Source organism: Motacilla alba, chromosome 2, assembly GCF_015832195.1.
Source record: "Motacilla alba alba isolate MOTALB_02 chromosome 2, Motacilla_alba_V1.0_pri, whole genome shotgun sequence".
NCBI lineage: Eukaryota > Metazoa > Chordata > Aves > Passeriformes > Motacillidae > Motacilla > Motacilla alba.
In genome coordinates this window covers 149,519,716-149,537,649 of record NC_052017.1, presented here as the reverse complement: position 1 = coordinate 149,537,649, position 17,934 = coordinate 149,519,716, and the positions used below count along the sequence as shown (strand labels likewise).

General features: G+C 48.7%; 1 protein-coding gene across 9 annotated transcripts in view; it reads right to left on the bottom strand.

Annotated features, from left to right (window-relative positions):
• The window catches only part of ADGRB1 (adhesion G protein-coupled receptor B1), a 280,607-nt gene that overhangs the window by 201,720 nt on the left and 60,953 nt on the right, over positions 1 to 17,934 (bottom strand). The gene's annotated exons all lie outside the window — the stretch shown is intronic.

Genomic DNA, 17,934 nt, shown 5'->3' with positions numbered 1-17,934 from the left:
TCAGCATGGACAGCTGGGCTCTGCCACCTCTCTTTCTTCTGCCAGCACTTGCTTTTTAGCCTCTTAGTGCCCCTCCTTTTCTCTCTCCCTTCCACCAAAACCGTGCAGGGAAGGGAGCTGTTGCTCAGGAACCCAGCTCTGGTGTAACCCTGAGGCCAGGCAGGATAATGGATGGAGCTGTACGCCCCGTACAGGAGCAAAAAAGGACAACAGAGACAGATTTTATCTCTTCCCATATCAGGCACCCACCTCTCCTTTCACCCCTGAGTGCAGGACACCCCAAAGCCTGTGGTGCTGTAGCCAGGCTTAGAGCATCTGCAGAGTGAGCCCTCTGTGCCATTGCCAGGACCTCCTTCAGCCCCCAAAACCCTTCCTCCAAAGTAGAATCCACCCTGCAATGCCCTAAGGATGCATTCCCTGCAGCCTTCTGTGGCACAGATTCCTCCTTCAGCCCAGAGCCCTGCTCCCCCCCATGCCAAAGAGGCCCTCGTGTAAATCTCCCTGTTTCTTACCCCAACAAAAGACTCTCCCATGGTCCCTTCCCTCCATCTCCTCTTTCCAGGAGAGAAGAAAGAAGGGGAAATAAGGTCAGTAGCAGGACTTTCCTTATCTATCCCCCCTCCCACAATTGTCCACCCCCAAATTTGGGGAGGGGCTCTGTTAACAGCTGCAGGAGGGGCAGACCCTCTGAGTGTGGGGCAGGACTTTTTCACTGCTGATCACACAGCCATGGCACCTTTTCCCTCCCACCTTTCCAGCTTTTTCCCTTCTTCCCCTCTCAGCTCACCCTAGGTAGACAAGATCGGGCGTTTCCCCTCGGGTGAGGCTCATCCTGACCCTGCAGCACTTGCTGCCTCCAAAACAGATCCTCTGCCCTATTTCCAATGGACAGAGGGGAACCTGGGAGGAAGATTTCCCCCTGTCAAGTCGGACACCTGCCACCATTTTGGGAGACTGGTTCATAGTGAAAGCAAGTGCTCAGGACCTCTGCACTGAAATGCAAACAGCCCAATTCTGGAGGGGCAAACGTTGCCTGGGTCTGCAACCTCCAAATAATTCAGATCATCTGGGATGTGTTTCCCATGATCAGGGTGGCACTGCCGGGAAGGAATTAGGGTGAGAGGCTGTGGAGAGGGGCGTCTGCATCCAGGGAGGAGGGAAAACTCGCTTTCATTGCAGCCACTGATCCAGCCCCAGCCCCACTGCTGTCCCCAGTGCTGCCATCTCCCACCTCATGCCAGGCTCTGCCTTCCCAGACTGCAAACAGAGGGAGCTTTACAAATGCCCAGCAAATCCACAGCTCAGGCAGGTAATCCCAACCCCAGAAGAGACTGAGAAACAAGAGATGAGAGGTCCACAGACCATCCTGTGAATCTGGGAGGAGATGAGAAGCTAAATGCACCTCCACGCTCACTCGGTTTCTCTCCCTGCTCTATATCAAAGACTTGTCTCTGCATCTCTCTTCTTCTGCCAAAACCTTTTCTTTTGGGCAGGAAAGGGTTAGGGAGCTCAAAAGTCAGACCTGCAATTTGCAAACTGTGTTTCATCCTGGCTTCAAATCACTGCAGACCCTGCCACCACATTCCTGAGTGTGTGTTAGACCTGACACTAATCAGCACGGAGTCCAAATGCATTTGGACTTAAATTTTTTACAAGTCAGATCCCCACTCCTGACTGGTTTGCAGTCTACAAAGCTCGACAGTGCGAATCTCCCCTTGCCAGGCTCCTGCCTGCCTCTGGGGCCAGAATTCAGGAGTGAAAAAGGGATGAAAACCTGGTGTTGCTTGCAAAAAACACAGGCATCTACCAAACATCTTATAAATTTCCTGATTAGCAAGAGGGGTTGCCTAAATAGGACTGTGAATATTTTAAATATCAGATTCCAGAGCTGAAAGGCTCTTGCTTTATCTGAGACTCTGAGAGGGGCCACTGCCTCTCTTAGGGCAGTGCTGGAAAAGCTCATTCTGTTTGCAAATCCAAACTCTACCCGACCTTCACCCTGCTGAGCCAGCCGGGATCACAGAATTATGGAATACATTGAGTTAGAAGGGACCCACAAAGATCACAGAACCACAGAGCAGGTTGGGTGGGAAGGAACCTTAAAGATCATTTTGTCCAACTCTCTCTCATGGGCAGGGATGCCTCCCACTATACCAGGTTGCTCCAAGCCCTGTCCAACCTGGCCTTGGACACTTCCAGGGATGGGGAATCTGGAATCTCTCCGGGCAGCCTGTGCAGGGCCTCAGCACCCTCTGAGTAAAGAATTTATTCCCAATATCCAATGTAAACCTGCCCTCTGGCAGTGGGAAACCAATGCCCCTTGTTCTGTCTCACCATGCTCTTGTAAATAGTGTCTCCATCTTTCCTGTCATCTTAACCTCTGGTCCAGACCAGAAACCTGCTTTTCCTGGTTGGAAGCAGGAGCCAGCAGTGCCTCCATAGCAACCAGATGATGAGGAGACAGGGTTTGTTTTGAAATCCAGTCCCTAATGGTGACTTCAGCTCCTGGGATTCAGCCCAGGCCTCCTGCTCGCCACAAACTCAATTTTTCTCACGCTGACCACAGACCTGCTTCTGTCTGAGGATGTGGTGAGCACAAAACAAATTCCCCCTCACTGCCCCTGTCTGGGAAAAGCACCATAAAAGCCAACAAACTTCAACCAGACCTGTTATGGTTGTTAAGCCTCACAATTGATTTCCCCTCAGTGCAGTCCCATCTGGAAAGTTTCACCATAAGGAGCATAAACATTTTTTTTTATTATTTTAACTAATCCCTGCTGAAGTGGCAATCTTTACTCAGAGCATGAGCGGATGGGCAAAACCCCCTCCAGACCTGGATTTTTGGCTCAACAGGTGTTGGATGTGGCAGGGAGGGAAGATGCAACAGGCACCTGAGTGGCTGATGCATGTCAGCAGAGATCCATCTCCTACATTTCCATCCCAAAAAAAAAAAAAACCCAGGGGGGGCATATAACCACAGGCTGCAGCTGGGAAAGTGATATTAAATGAGTGAAAAACAAATTATTGCAGTAGTGGAGGTCACGTTTCTATGGCACACAGTTAAATTTACCCACATTCCCATGTTTTTTTGCCACAGTCAGTGTCTAGGTAGCCTGGCTGTTTCTGGAATTTTGAGTGATGGAAGACATCCCTGCCTGGTCCCATCCTTTGGCCCCAACTTGGAGAAAACAACACCTCCCCAGACCTTTCCTTCCATCACTGCCTGGGAGATGGGTCTGGCAGAGCAAAGCCTGGGGACAGCAGGTGACATTGGAGCACCTTGGGCTGTCCTTAGCCTATTTCTCAAGGACAAACCATAATATTGTTGCCTTTGTGAGTGTGTCCCTGGCAAAAATGGGTTTTCATCCCAAGAAAGCCAGAGAAAGAGGCTGGAAAGTTTGGTCTGAATGGTCCTTCTGCCTTGGTTACCTTGTGCAGGTGTCAGGGGTGACAAGGAAGGGGATTATGAAGAGCTGTGAGCCATCAGTGAGGCTCCTGCACCCTCACACAGCCCTGGTAACTTTTTCTACCTCCTTGCTGAGCATTTCCCATCCCACTCTGGCATCCACTGGATCAGAAGTCCCCTGGAACAGACCTCCACAGCTCAAATCAAAACCAGGCAAGGACGGAATCACAGGTTACACCTGGACTGCCCAGGGGGTTTGGGCTTCCAGTTTGTGCTGGTCCCAGTGAATTTTGGAGCCTGCAAGCCATAGAATCATCAAATTATAAAGGTTGGAAGAGATCTCCAATGTCACCAAGGCCAAGCTTTGACCACACACCACCATGGCAGGCCTTGTCTTCCTGCAGGAATGATCCAGGACTGAGGCTGGATTTTGCCACCACCCTCGTGTTCCTGCTTGATTCCTGCACAGGTTCTGCACACCCACAGGCATTCTGCGGGGAGTAAAATCATCCTGATTTTACCCACAGCAGCCTTCACCCTCTGCCTGAATAACCAGATTGACCCCATCCCGCCAAGATGGACACCTCCAAACTGGCATGTCCAGCCCTGCAGCTGTGCCCAGCCCAGAGATTTCAGCTCTGCCTGGGCAGGAGGAGCCTGCAGGATGCTGCCATGTCCTGCTTTCCAAAGTCCCTGCATGGCACAGTCCTCCCACGAGGGAAGGGTGACATCCCTGGTGGAGCACCCACCACCTTCCCTGCCTGTGCTGGTGATTCTCCCGGAGCAGCAGCCGGGATGTGGCCAATGGAGGGCACTCTTAGCCATGCACACAAACCCACACGCACACAAACACTCCATGGAAAAAAAAAAAATTTAAAAAAGGGGGAAAAAAAAATCAAGATGACTGCAGGAAGGGCATCCTTCCCCACTGCTGCCTGTAGGAGCATTCCCAACACCCTCTCCCTGGTCTGTTCCCACTTTTTCAGCAGTTCCAGCTCCTCTTTCTCTGTCCATTTGCTCCAGATGTGCCACTGGCCAGGATTTACTTCCCTCTGCTTTTCCTTCTCCTGACCTTGGTGCACGGCAGACATCCCAGCAGGGTGAAAGCAACTCTCACCAAGATAATCCTCCTTTCCTGGGGCTTCCCATTTCCCTGTAAGAAGGTCCCCAGATATCTCACTAAATGTCCCTTTTGCCTGAGGCAGAAAAATGCCTGGCCCTGAAAAAGTCCCTTGCCACTCTGAGAAAACACAGGAAAGGAATTTGTTCTGTCCTTACTCACAAGGAACTGTGAGCAAAGAGAGAGAGAGAGAAAAAAAAAAAAAGAAAAAAGCAGCAACAGCTTGAAAATTTTGAGGTTTTTTGTGAGGGAGCAAAGCAGAATGGAAATGCCTGGAAAAACACGGTGGCATCTGTGAGCTGACAGCAGAAAGGAGTCAAGAAGGGCTGAGACCTGAGTGTTGTTTGGCTGCAGTGGCTCTGCTGGGGCTGCAAGGACAGGAGTTAACCCTGGAAGGCACCCAGGGAGCTTGGACAGGTCCTGGAGCAGCATCTCTTCCATAAAATCAGAGCTCAAAATCAGGTTTTTTCCTTAGTATTGTTTTTTATGGTTCATTTTTTATCCCTGGAAGTGGTCAAGGCTAGGTTTGAGGGCTCTGAGCAAGGGAAAGGTGTGCCTGCCCATGGCAGAGGGGGTGGAATTAGATTATATTTAAGGGCTCTTCCGACCCAAACAACTCCATGATTTTCAAGCCACAGATTTCTGCATGGCCCCCTTACATCCTGGAATATTTGCTCCATCTCTGCAGAGACTGATGTGCTTCCCCATGCCTCCCTCTGAATCTCCTGAGTGCAGAGAAAGCCAAAATCTCATCTGCCCGTTGTGTTAATAAATTCTGTACATACACACACCAGCATCCTTCATCCCAAATTTCTCCCAGCTCCAAGTAGGAAAGGCACCTGCCTTAGGGCTAGACCCCAGCAGATATGGAGCAGCCTGCAGAACAGCATGAACAGGGTGGGAAATGTTTGATTCTGATGGAAATTGGCTTGTGGGTCAGGATCCTGATCCTGTTTCAACTTTCAAAGGCTGGAAGAGGGGATGTGGGGAAAGGGAGGGTTGGGAAATGGGAAAAATATCTAGAAATGGATCATCCTGGGGCTTCCAACCACCATGAGGAAACTCCAAAGCCCCTGAGCTTTGGTTGAACCCTCCCTTCTGTGATGTCCTTCAGCACTGGCCAGATAGGGAGACACAATCAGGGGGAGCCAGATTTGAATTCTGCTCCAGAATTTGTGCACTCTTGTCAGTGAAGCATCCTTTCCCATCTGAAAAGATGGATGTGAGAAGCATCCTTTCCTTCAGGGTTCCATGATCTGAAGAGTTCCAGCAGAGTGCTGGAGATGATGATTCCTTTCCAACCAACAAGGATTTAAGCCCCAAAGGAGATGAATTTAAAGACTAAGGTGTCTGTTCCAGATGATGTTAACTACAGATGGGCTCATAACTAAAGCTCTCAGGGCTTGCAAGGTCAGGCTCAGTTCCTTGCTCTGGATGATTTTTTTTCCAGTGGGTGGGATCAGGGGACAGCTGATCACGAAGACTGGACCTCAAAATCTGGGATCCAGTCAAAATTCTGTAGGGAAAATCCTGGCCAAGCAGGAGGGCCAGCTGTGCTCCAGATGTGGCTGCCTGAGGAGAGGGGGCTCAGGGCTCTCTTGGCTCCAGCAGGGCCTCAGTCAGGTGTTGTCTGTGCTCTCTGTGTCCTTTAACCATCATCACATCCCAGTCCACACCTATTTTTGCCCTCAAATTTCCTCTACTTGGGAGCAAATCTCTTGGCATTGCCTGTTGGGAGCCCTGGCAGGACTTGGAGTTTCTCAGGGATTTTATAGGGGTGGCTTTGATGTCCTGGCACAGCAAAGTCAAAAAGCACGTGGGGGTTCTTGGCAGAAGGTTGTTGATGGAGGTCATAATGTGACATCTCACCCTGCCTCAGTTTACCCCAGTTTAAGGAAAGCAGACTGAAATCCCAATTAGGAGTGGGATACAGCAAGCCTGCTGTGAGTTCCCAGGCATTTCCTCACTCCCAGGGGAATACACAACCCCCCTGATCCTGGTAAAATCAGCTTTTCCTCCATGCCAGCATCACCCATACTCCCTGCCTGGCCTAACTCCCACCCATCCCCATCAGTGGTACCAAAAAATACCATGGATTCTACACCAGCAAATCCTAGAAAAATCCCATTTTCCCCATTCCCTTATTCCTGCCTGCCAGTGCTCACAGCCGACCCTTTGGGGTCTTTTTCCCTCCACCAGCACCCTGCTCCTGAGTGTGAGGGTTACACAAGAGGGCCTCTGAGGGCAAGGTCACCCCAAGGAGTGAACAGAAATGCTTCTATCGCTGCTCATTGGAGCTGGGAAGCAGGATGGGATTGATCGGGAATTCAGCTGGAGGTTAAAAGCACTGGCATTAGCTGGGGAGCTAAGTGGGAACCCCCCGGGGATAGGGGGTGTTTAGGGAGGGGTTGTTGTGTGCATGAGGCTCAGGCTTGCATGGGGACATGTGCACAGGGATGTTTGGCATAGCTAAAACTGGGCTTTGGGATTCCTGGGGTGCACATCCTGACACTGCTCACTTCTGCATCCCACATCAATCCCATCCTCAGGCTCCTTTTCTGGCCCCTGAGGAGAAAAGCCTTGACACAGCTCCTGCTCCTGTGGCTAAATTCCTATTCCCAAAGCAGAACAGCCTTCCACAGGGTTTAATGCTCTCTCCTGAGCTGTGCCCTGGCATGGTCTGGGGTGGGAATAATGGGCTGGGGTAAAAACCTCACCAGGAATTGTCTTGAGATGTGTAGGCAGTGATGTGTCAGTGTTTCAGGCTAAGAAAATTTAGGAAGAAATTCTTCCCTGGGAGGGTGGGGAGGCTCTGGCACAGGCAGCCCAGAGAAGCTGTGGCTGCCCCATCCCTGGAAGTGTCCAAGGCCAGCTTGGACAGGGCTTGGGGCAACCTGGGATAGCGGAAGGGATAAAGATCATAAAGATCATCCAGTTCCAACTCCCCTCCTCATGTCAGGGAGTTGGAACTGGATGATCTTTATGGTCCCTTCCAACCCAAACTTTTCCTGCCCCATGGCACCTGGGCTGCCCAAGGGAAACCAAAGGAGACAAAGACCCAAACAGCCGATTTTGCAACCAGCTTGGGACAAGGATCTGCACAAGCCCAAGTCCTAGTGCTCCTCCCAGCATCAGCAAAGGAGATTTCCACTTTGCGATAATCAGCAGCAGGAGATGACCAGAGGCCTCTGATGAGCCCCAGTGTATGGAAAATGCAATGTGGGCTCTTCTTCTGGCTCCTTCCATGGCTTTGAATGAATGTGCCTCAGTTTCCCCCCACCAGACAAACAATGTTTACACTCCCCCAGTGATGGGGATGAATTTCCTAGGAGGCAGCTGGGAAAAGATGGAAAGACTGCATCAGAGTCCAATTTTACATCAACCCTGAAGGTGCACCATGCTGTTTTTGAATGCTGCTGCCTCAGCAAAGTTAAAACTGGATTGGGAACATTTCCCCTTCTGACAACAGGAATTCAGCTTGTAATTTTAGGCATTCAGCTTCCAATGCCCAGCGAGGACGTCATTAAATTGCACACAGAAGTACCGTGAGATCCTATTGCTCAGATTTGCAATTTTCCAGCAATGGGAAGATGGAGATTCAGGCTGTGCCTACAAAGACACTTAGAATACAGGTTGTTTTAGTAAAACCAGAACCGTGGCCATCCCTGGTTCTTACTTTCACTGTCCATAGAGTGAGGACCACAGAAGAACTTGAATTCCAGGACTGCTTTAGCTATGGGAGAGATTACATCTGCTTCCACAGGGTCTGAAATGAGGGGCTTTGGAATCTCTGTTACCACATCAAAGTAGACAAATGGGAACTTCCCAGAGTCATGGAAGTGGCAGAAATATCTGAGCTTGAGCAGGGTGTGCAACCTTTCTACCAAGCTGAGCACAGCCCCTGAAGGTGGAGAGAAACAAAGCAAATCCCTTTTGAAGCCCCAAGTTTCCATGGTTTTGGATCCAGCCATGACCTTGAAGCAGCAGAAGTCTGCACCCTGCACTTACAAAGCAGAAGAATGATAAATATGTGTGTTCTTGCAGCACCTTCTCCCCGAGGGGGACATGGGGAGCAGCAGTGAATTAGGGCGGGTGAGGCAGGGAGCCATCCTCACTGACCCCAAAACCTGAGCACAAACTAAAGGAAGTAGTTTTTCACACAGCTCATAATTCAATCGGGGACCTCATTGCCACAGGATGCTGTGGAGGCTAAAGGCATAAAAGGGTGACAAAATGGATTAGGGAATGTGTGGAGGAGAGGCCAATCCATTGCTCTTGAGCAGGATGGTCTGGGAGCAAATGCCTGTTTCAGGGTGGCTCTTTCTGTGCTTTTCCTTCAGCCTTTCATGGGTTATCCAGATGGATTTGGGTAGCCTTGGGTTGGGGCAATCCCTAATTTCAGACTGGGGGATGATGGATGAAGAGCAGCCCTGAGGAGGAGGATTTGAGGATACTGGTGGGTGAGAGGTTGGACACAAGCTGGCAGTGTGAGACTGCAGCCCAGAAAATCAACCAGATCCTGGGATGCTTCAAAAGAAGAGTGGCCAGCAGGGTGAGAGGAAGGTGATTCCGCCCCTCTGGTGAGACCTCAGTGCTGGATCACTCAGCACAAGGAAGGCATGGAGCTGGTGGATGCAGAGGAGGACATCCAAAAAATGATCTGAGGGCTGGAGCCCCTCTGCTGTGCAGACAGGCTGGGAGAGCTGGGGTTGTTCAGCCTGCAGGAGAGAAAGCTACAGGCAGACCTCGTTGCAGCCTTTCAAAATATACAGAAGGCTTTTAAGAAAGAGGGAGAGATGCTTCCTACCAAGGCCTGTGGCAACAGGACAGGAGACAGTGGCTTTAAACTGAAGGAGGGCAGGTGCAGGTTGGATATCAGGAAGGAATTTTTTATAATGAGGGTGGTGAGGCTCTGGAAAAGGTTGCTCAGAGAAGCTGTGGCTGCCCCAAACCCGGAAATGTTTAAGGCCAGGTTGGATGGGGGTTTGAACATCCTGGTCTTGTGGAAGGTGTCCCTGCCTGTGGCAGAGGTTTTGCAGCCAGATCCCTTCAGGGTCCCTTTCAAACCAAGCCCCACTATGCTGCTGCCCATGGAAGCAGGGGAGTGGAGTAGATAATCTTTAAAAATCCCTTCCAAAATTAGTCCACCCTATGATTCCATGATTCCATGATTCTATGTCTCTTACTCCTTCCCTAAATAACCATTCTTTTCATCTATTGTAGAAAGGTGCAGGGATATTATATTAAGCCACAAAAATTATGTTCACACTGCCAAACCATCTACAGAGCCTGAAACTAAAAAGAGTGCCACAAATCACATCCACATTGTTAAAAACCCCTCCCAAAATGGGTTGGCCTGATCCATCCTCCCACTCCACTCTGTGGGAAAGCAGCCCTTGGGATGGATGATGATCTGCCCTGACCTAAATTCCTCTGGAGTGTCATGCTCATCCCCACGCAGGGCCGTGCCTGAGCTAACCCTGCTGGACAGCAAAGCATCCAGCCTGCTGTGCTCCCTGGAGCCTCCCCTTTTCCTCACAGGCTCCTCAGGGCAGAAACTGCCTTCCAGGCTCCCCTGTAACCAGCCCTGGGATGCTGGAATGCAGAGAGGCTGGCAGAAGGATGCAATCACAGCACAGGCGTGAACAAGCTGGATTATTCCTTGCATCTCATCCATCAGTCTCATGACAAGCAGTTCAGGATTTGCATAAACGAGACAGATGTACTCTGTTCCCCTTTCCAGTCCTCTCTCCAGGAACCTTTGAGCAATGTGACGTGGGAGAGGAGATTACTGGTGAGGGGCAGGCAGAGGGGCTATTGGGAGGCAAAGTTCTTCCTCTGGTCTCACTTCCTTTGGCTTTGTTCAATCGTAGGAGATGATGGAGGACATTATGGAGTGATTTGTGCAGCACTGAGGATGTGCTGGTTCGGGCTGGGGTTAGTGAGCTGTCTGTGTGCAGCCTTGATGAAGATGAAGGGCTGAAGAATGGTTTATATTTATTCTGAGGAGGGCTTGGGTGATGCTTTATCACAGGGATGACAGCAGAATCTGGGATTTTTACACGCTCCTTTATTTGTATGAGTATTTACTTCTGGCTCAGAGGACAGGAACACGGGACTGAAGAGCTGGAGGGCAGCTGGAGGTCTGCAGGCAAGAGGGCTTAAATTTAGGTTACTACACAAGACCCAAGACCTTGGAGGGGAATTCAGCTACAAAGCCATGTGCTGGCAATTCTTCCTGCCCCATTTCCTCCAGAGAAAGATTTTGAGGCTCTTCCTTCTGTTTCCAAGCCAGCAGTGTTTAGGAAACTTCAGCCCCAAGCAGCCCTGCAGTGTCAAACCCACCTGTGCAGCTCAGGAACCTGCCTCAGGGAGCCAGGAAACAAAGGAATGATGAGGAAGAGGCCAGGAGGTGAGGATTGGTGCCTTTTTTGCCCAGAGGATAGACTGACCCAGCACAGTGGAAGTCTCCAGTCTCCCAGGACAACCCCTGGAGGGGCAGGGGCATCTCCACATGTAGTGCCAGGCTGGAATCCAGCACAGCATGGTTGGGAACGCAAGCCCCCACCTCGTGCCAGACACAATGAGCAGATGGCCCTCCTTTAGTTCCTGAAGAACAGGAACCCACATGCCAAATCAATGCTAATTTGCCCTTTTGCTGTCTGTCTCCACAGGCTACAGGCTCTGCTGCTGAAGGATAAGGAGCAGGGGCTGTGTTTTGGCTCTGGGACTAGGCATGGCACAGCTTGTGGACACACCCCAGCCCTCCTTCCCTCTGAGAGGGGCTGGCCTCATCCCACAGAGCTGCAGGAGAGAGTCCCTTGGCTCAGCCATCTGCCACCATGTGTCCTGGCACTGCCTTGGGCCAAAGCTTCACCAGGGAGCATGGAAGTAATTAATTGGTCTGGATGATCACGGGACTACTCTCATGCCTGCCTGTAATCCTTCAGTTGTTTATGAGGAGAGGTGGAGCCTCAGAGGGAGTGCCTGGACATGAACAGCAAAAGGGGATGTTCCCCCAGGTGTCGCTGCAGGAACTGAGGGGGGAGGACAATCAAAGAATCATAAAATCATGGGATGGTTTGGGTTGGAAGGGGCCTAAAGACCATCCAGTTCCCACCTCCTGCCATCGGTCCAGCCTTCCACTAGACCAGGTTAATCAGATCCCTGTTCAGCAGATCTGGAATCCCTACAGGAATGGGGAGTCCACAGCTCCACTGGACAGCCCCAGCTCTCTGATCTCTCTCTGGGGAGCAAATCCATGTATCACCTCTGTGGGATCAGGTAGACTTTTGCATTGGAGCCACATCACTGGGGGCCTTTTCTCTGTCTTACCCTTCTCTGCATATCAATCATCAACTTTTTGAGTAGACTGTGACCCCTGCCAACACCAGCAGCAGGTCAGAGCACTCCCCTCAACCCTCAGCAATCCTGACCCAAAGAACAAGGCGAGGAAAAGCATTAATCCAAATTTTTTTTTTTTTTGTCAGGGCTGCCCTTTGGTAACTCACAAAAAGCTGATAAATGTGGGTACAGCAGGTAGATCCTGGTTAGAGGAGCAGGAGCATAAAGTTTGCTGCCAGTGCTTTTCATGAGAACTGGATCAGTGCTTTTTCCCTCTCCCTCCTTCCCTCCTTCTCCTTTGCCTTTGCAAAGTGCGACAGCGTGGGGATGAATTGCCTGATTGTGTGCTCCTCTTTCCCCCACCACGCCGCTCCAACAGCAGGGCTGGGGGATGGAAAAAGAGCCCAGCTGCCTCTTGTGGGCTGTTCTCTCTCCACCCACCAAGCACTTTAAATCAGACACAAATTAACACCAACTCCTGGCATCCTTTATTAGCCAGGATTGGCTCAGCCTGAGTTTGCTTTGCTTCTATCTTCTATTTTAATATTTCTTATCTTTCCACCGCAGCCCCACCTTCCTGAAAAGCGCACCTAACAATACCAGCAATGCACTGGAGAGCAGGGATGGCCCTTCAGCTCTTACAGGTAATGTTATATCTTTAAACTCCAGCTTTAAACCACGCACTGTGCCCCAGTAGGGGACAGCAAGCCCTCAAATGTCTCGTATTTCTGGGATTTTTTTTTTTCACCCAAACTGCTCTCAAAGCAACATTGAGGGAGAAATGCCATGCACAGAGTCACGAACATGATGAACGTCACCTTTAGGGTACAGAGTATTTCTCATTTATCATCTGAGAAGGAAATTATGTAAGATCTCCTTTCCAGCACAGGGAATTGAGGTAGCTGAAATTCGACTGCCTAATGTGGGACAAGGTGCAGGTAAAAACCTGACTCCTCTGTAGCTGCGAGGGATCACTGTCTCCAAAGGCTCCACGGTGGCTTAAACATAAGGAGATGTCTCTGCACTCTGGGAAAGGTGGCACCAACATGGTCACTGATCCTCATCATGCTGGGGATCCAGGACCAGAGTCTAGAGAAGAGCCATCACTGGTGCAGATGTGCAAAAGACTTCATGAAGGGCCACAAAGACGGTCAGAGGGCTGCAGCACCTCTCCTCAAAGACAGCCTGAGAGAGCTGGGGTTGTTCGGACCAGTCAGAGAAGACTCTGGTGACACCTCAACACAGCCTCCAAGTGCCTTAAAGGAGCTTATAAAATGGAGGGAGAGGGACTTTTTACATGAGTAGATAGGGACAGGGCAAGGGGCTGTGGTTTTAAACTGAAAAATGGCTGATTTAGATTAGTGATTAGGAAGAAATTTTTCCCTGTGAGAGTGGTGAGGCCCTGGCACAGGTTGCCCAGAGAAGCTGTGGCTGCCCCATCCCTGAAAGTGTCCAAAGCCAAGTTGGATGAGGCCTGGAGCAACCTGGGATAGTGGAAGATGTCCCTGCCCATGGCAGGGGGTCGGGACTGGATGATTTCGAAGGTCCCTTCCAACCCAAACCATTCCACGAGTCTCTGTTCACAGGGCCCTGTCCCTCCTATCCTGTTTTTTCAGTCCCCATCAGCAGTGTGCTTGATGGAGACAAGATGAGAAGAACAAACAATGGGTTTCCTGCTGGAAGCACCATGGAATTGTCTGTCTCCTCCTGGCTGGCTGCTTGGCCATGTTTGCCAAGCCGCGCACCATTCGGCAACTGTCAAACCTTTTGTGGATTTCCATCTCTGCAATATTCGTTTCTAAGCAACTCTGTTTGCTTTTAGCAAAAACAAAATGTCTCTGCCTGTGGCGTGCTATTTCAGGCAGAAATGGTGCTGTTTCAGGTCCATGCTAGTCAGAAGGACCCTGGTGAAAATGGTCCTGTCTGCCCACTCACTCTTAAGAGGACTGAGAGAAATTCTTGTTTGTTTCCTGCGTTCCACCTGCCGCAGGGAAAGCGCAGCAATCCTGGGCATGGGCTGTGGCAAACAGCTCCTGCTGCTACACTGCTGTTCCACAGCCCCTACCATTCCTGCACCCTGGAGTAGATTGTATAACCCAGGTAATGAAGGTACAAGTCAGCAACAAGTTTTACAGCAGAACGAAGTTCCAGCAAGAAAACGCAGTTTGTGACCCCTGTGTACTTTATTGGGAATGTCCTTGGGCTTGCAAACTTTGATTGGATCCAGCTCTAGCAGAAGCTTTGCCAGTACATCCTGCTTGAGAGAAAAACCAATGAACTTGGAGGGCCGACCTTGTAAAAAAGCTCAGCAACAATTTCTCCCATGGACCAAGAGTGAGCAGCACAATGTGAGGGTCACTGTGTCGTTGCAGGATCTATGTTTCTCATTTCTTTATTTTCATGTCATCACAGAATGGTTTGGGTTGGAAGGGACCTTCAAGTTCATCTCATTCCACTCCCTGCCATGGGCAGGGACACTTTCCACTAGACCAGATTGCTCAGAGTCCTGTCCAACCTGGCCTTGAACATTTCCAGGGACGGAGAGTCCATCCTATTGTTTCATTCCCACCAAAATGTTACAAATCCAGTTTCTGTCTAGTAGAAACTGGAATGAGTGGCCAGCTCCTCTGCAACATAAGTTTTATCTTCCTTCATGAGTTCCCAGTAAGGGTAAAGACACACAAACTGACATTAAACAGCATCAGCACCTCTTGAGATTATGATTTAGGAGATCTGATCGATTAGAAACTAATTCCAATTAAAAACCAACCAGGCAGAAATGCTGCCTCACTTCACAGGCTTGGGAAGGAGCTGAATTAAATAAGATCCCAGAAAAACAAATGGGACTTGAAGGCATTTAGCATCAGTGTGGGGTCACACATGAATGGAAATGGGACTTTTAGAAGGTGAAGATCAGCTGTGCTTTAAATATAACTGCAGACATCAACTCTCCCACCCATCACAATCCCTCTATTTTATATTCTCAGTTTGAGCCAAGCTGAGTTGAGTTGAGCACATCACCCTGAACATACCCCACACCTGTGAGTTCCTCGGAATATTTAGGACAGGATGGAGATCTCACCAACTCAGTCTGCCTCTGGCATAAGGCTCCTTTACTTCTCCATTGCTCTGTGCCTACGGGAACTGCTGACCCCCTGATGTCTGATTTGTGGCATTTCATACGCTTTGCAAATGGCTCAAATAATGACGATTCTCAGTATGAATCCAAAAATCACCAAAAGCTGGTTAAAAACCAGGCTAGACAAAGAGGGAGAAAATAAGACTTGAATTTTAAATATCTGTCACTGGCAAAACAGTAGGTGCAGGATGAGAATCGAGGGAAGAAACTCAGCAACCCCAGAGTTAAAATCTTGAGGCCTCAGGATGCCTCGGAGAATCAGTGAAGTTGGGCATGGAACTCAAGTGGTATGGGAACTTGTACAGTTTCTAGCCATTTTCTCTGGAAATAAGGACCATCTGACTTTGATATAGACCCAAAGTTATTCACTGACTCCAAGAAGCTTCAGTGACGTCAGCGGGGCCAGGAATCCATCTCTTTATTCCTGAGCTGAATGCCTACATATTGTTTTCATGCAGCTGTAAAGACCTCTTTTATGCATCTTCTTGATTTTTCTCTGGCTCATTCATCCTGATTCATCCTCCTCTGCTCAGAGCTCCTTGAATATCCTGCAAGAAGCCCACACACTCAGACACATTCTTGCCCGAGCCTAAATCACAGTGTATTTGTCCAAATAATTTTTACTGAAATAAAGTTCCTGCCTTGCAAGATTGCCAAGAGCAATTGTTTTGGTGAATCATAAATACTGCAGAAAGTAAATGTTGGTTCAGGTTGTTTGTTTCCACCCTTGGCAGACCAAGCTCTAAGGGTGCACACATTCCTCAGGATACTGAGACTTTAATTCAGCAAATAAACAATGATGGCAGTGGATATTCATCAGGAGAGTCCTACATTTGACTCTGGGAGGTGAATCTGCAGAAAATCATGAACTTCTCCCTGCCAAGGATCACCAAAAAGCAGCAGAAGTGTGGCAGTAAATACGTGTGTATGTCTTCGCCTCTCTGCTCTGCATCCTCACCTTGCCTGCAAACCACCCTCTCCAGGCTAAGGAATGAACCAGGAAGATCCCAGGGCCGGAAAGAGAAGATCAAGTAGATTTTGCCACTGTAACTTGTGGGTTGAACCACAACGGAGAGAGGTACTGTGCATTTTATCTGAAGCTTTTTCAAGGAAAAGGACACAAGTTGCCCAAGACTTGAGAAAATTGGGATTTCTTTTTCCCTCCCATTTTAACCACTGGGTTTTGATGTTTAAGATGTAGGCAGGACCACCTGGAAGATGACAGAGTCATGGATGGTTTGAATTGGAAAGGACTTTAAATATCCTCTCACTCCAACCCCCTGCCATGGACAGGACCACCTTCTATAAAATACTTAGAATGGGTGATTTAATCCATCCTTGGATGCCTGAAAGACAGAGATGTAAATCTGAGCCATCCCCTCAAGACTCCTTGGTCTTTCTATGGGAAGAAATGGGAATCTGTAGCAGGGAGTGATTTTGGACAAAGCTCCTGTGGTGCAAAGTCTTGGGCAGTCCCTGACAGAGGAGCTTCCAGGGGCACATTTTGGGATCGCGGCTGATCTGACACCCCATGTCTTTGGGAAGGGCATAAGTTCCCACGGACAAATTTATCCATGGATAAATTCCTCAGCAGCACTGCTCAGTGAAGGCAATTCATGGGGAGACAGAAACTAGACCTCAAAATAGGGATCCAGACGCCACTTCAGGAGTAATGCCAAAAATGTTGCTGAGCCTTTTCTAGAGCTCACTCTGGATCTGTTTCCTGATATCAATGGAAGATTCTTGTCTTCCTCAGCAGATATACAAAGCCCTCTAAATTTTGCTTTAACACAAATAATATATAAAGGTAACACTGTCATATTTCACAATATGTTGACTGTAATTCCACTCCTGTTAAAGAGCAATTGCAGTGTAATTATGATGAGTGTGTTCTCTGACACGCTTTAATACCACAAATACAAATGTAACGTAATTATACTCCATTAGGATATATATTAATATTGCAATTGAATTTTGCGATAATGCAATAATATAATTGGTAATTATGGGATGTATTGCATGTATCAGAGCTTCACATATGTGCACACACATGCACACACCCCCTCGTGTCTCGGGGAGGAAGTGACCGAGTGGTTCATGGTGTGGCTGAGAATAAATACTGTAAATGTCTCTGCAGTGCTGTACATTCAATTCAGGTAGCACAGGGACACCAGAGAGCCAACACAAACCACTCACTCATGCAGTTAATGTTCTTATTATATCAACAGAAATAATTATTGATTGAGGAAAAAACCAAACCACAGTATAATTACGTTTTAATTGCAATATAATTCTGCTGTAATTACACTTTTTCTGTTATTTGGCTTGGCCAATAACAATCAGGTTAGTGAGACATTGTTCTCATAATTTTGAAAGATCGTATTATTGTGTGATATTGTACAGCATCCCAAGAGAAGAGGTTTCATCACTGATCAATTATTTCAACATAAGCCTGGATTAGTGTTGAAAATTAACAATAAAGAGCGACACTGCTGAGTAGCCCTCCTGAACCCTTCATGGCTCTGGTATCGCCAAATCCCTGGCACTCAAAAAATCTGAGAAAAATATTAAATGGAAAGATGAGATGCCAAAAGATGGGTCTTTACCCTCAGTTTAGAACCCTCTGTCAACTTTTAAGGAGTCTTTTTGAAAAAGCCAAAGTGTTTGGAGTGGAAAACTGAGATTATTTAATCCAATTCTACATTCTCTCCCCAAAATATCACTTGATTCAAGAATACCCAGGAAATATGAGGAAGAAGGTTATGGATGCTGATTCCACTTTTCTCAAGATGCAATGCCATGAACGCCTCTGGCTCCCTCCAAAGTAATTGATGATGGAAGATGTTGTTCCAGAGAAGCTCTAAAGAGAATTTTGTTACTTGTCTCAGAAACCAGAAAGGTCTGGGAGACCTCACAAGTTACAAG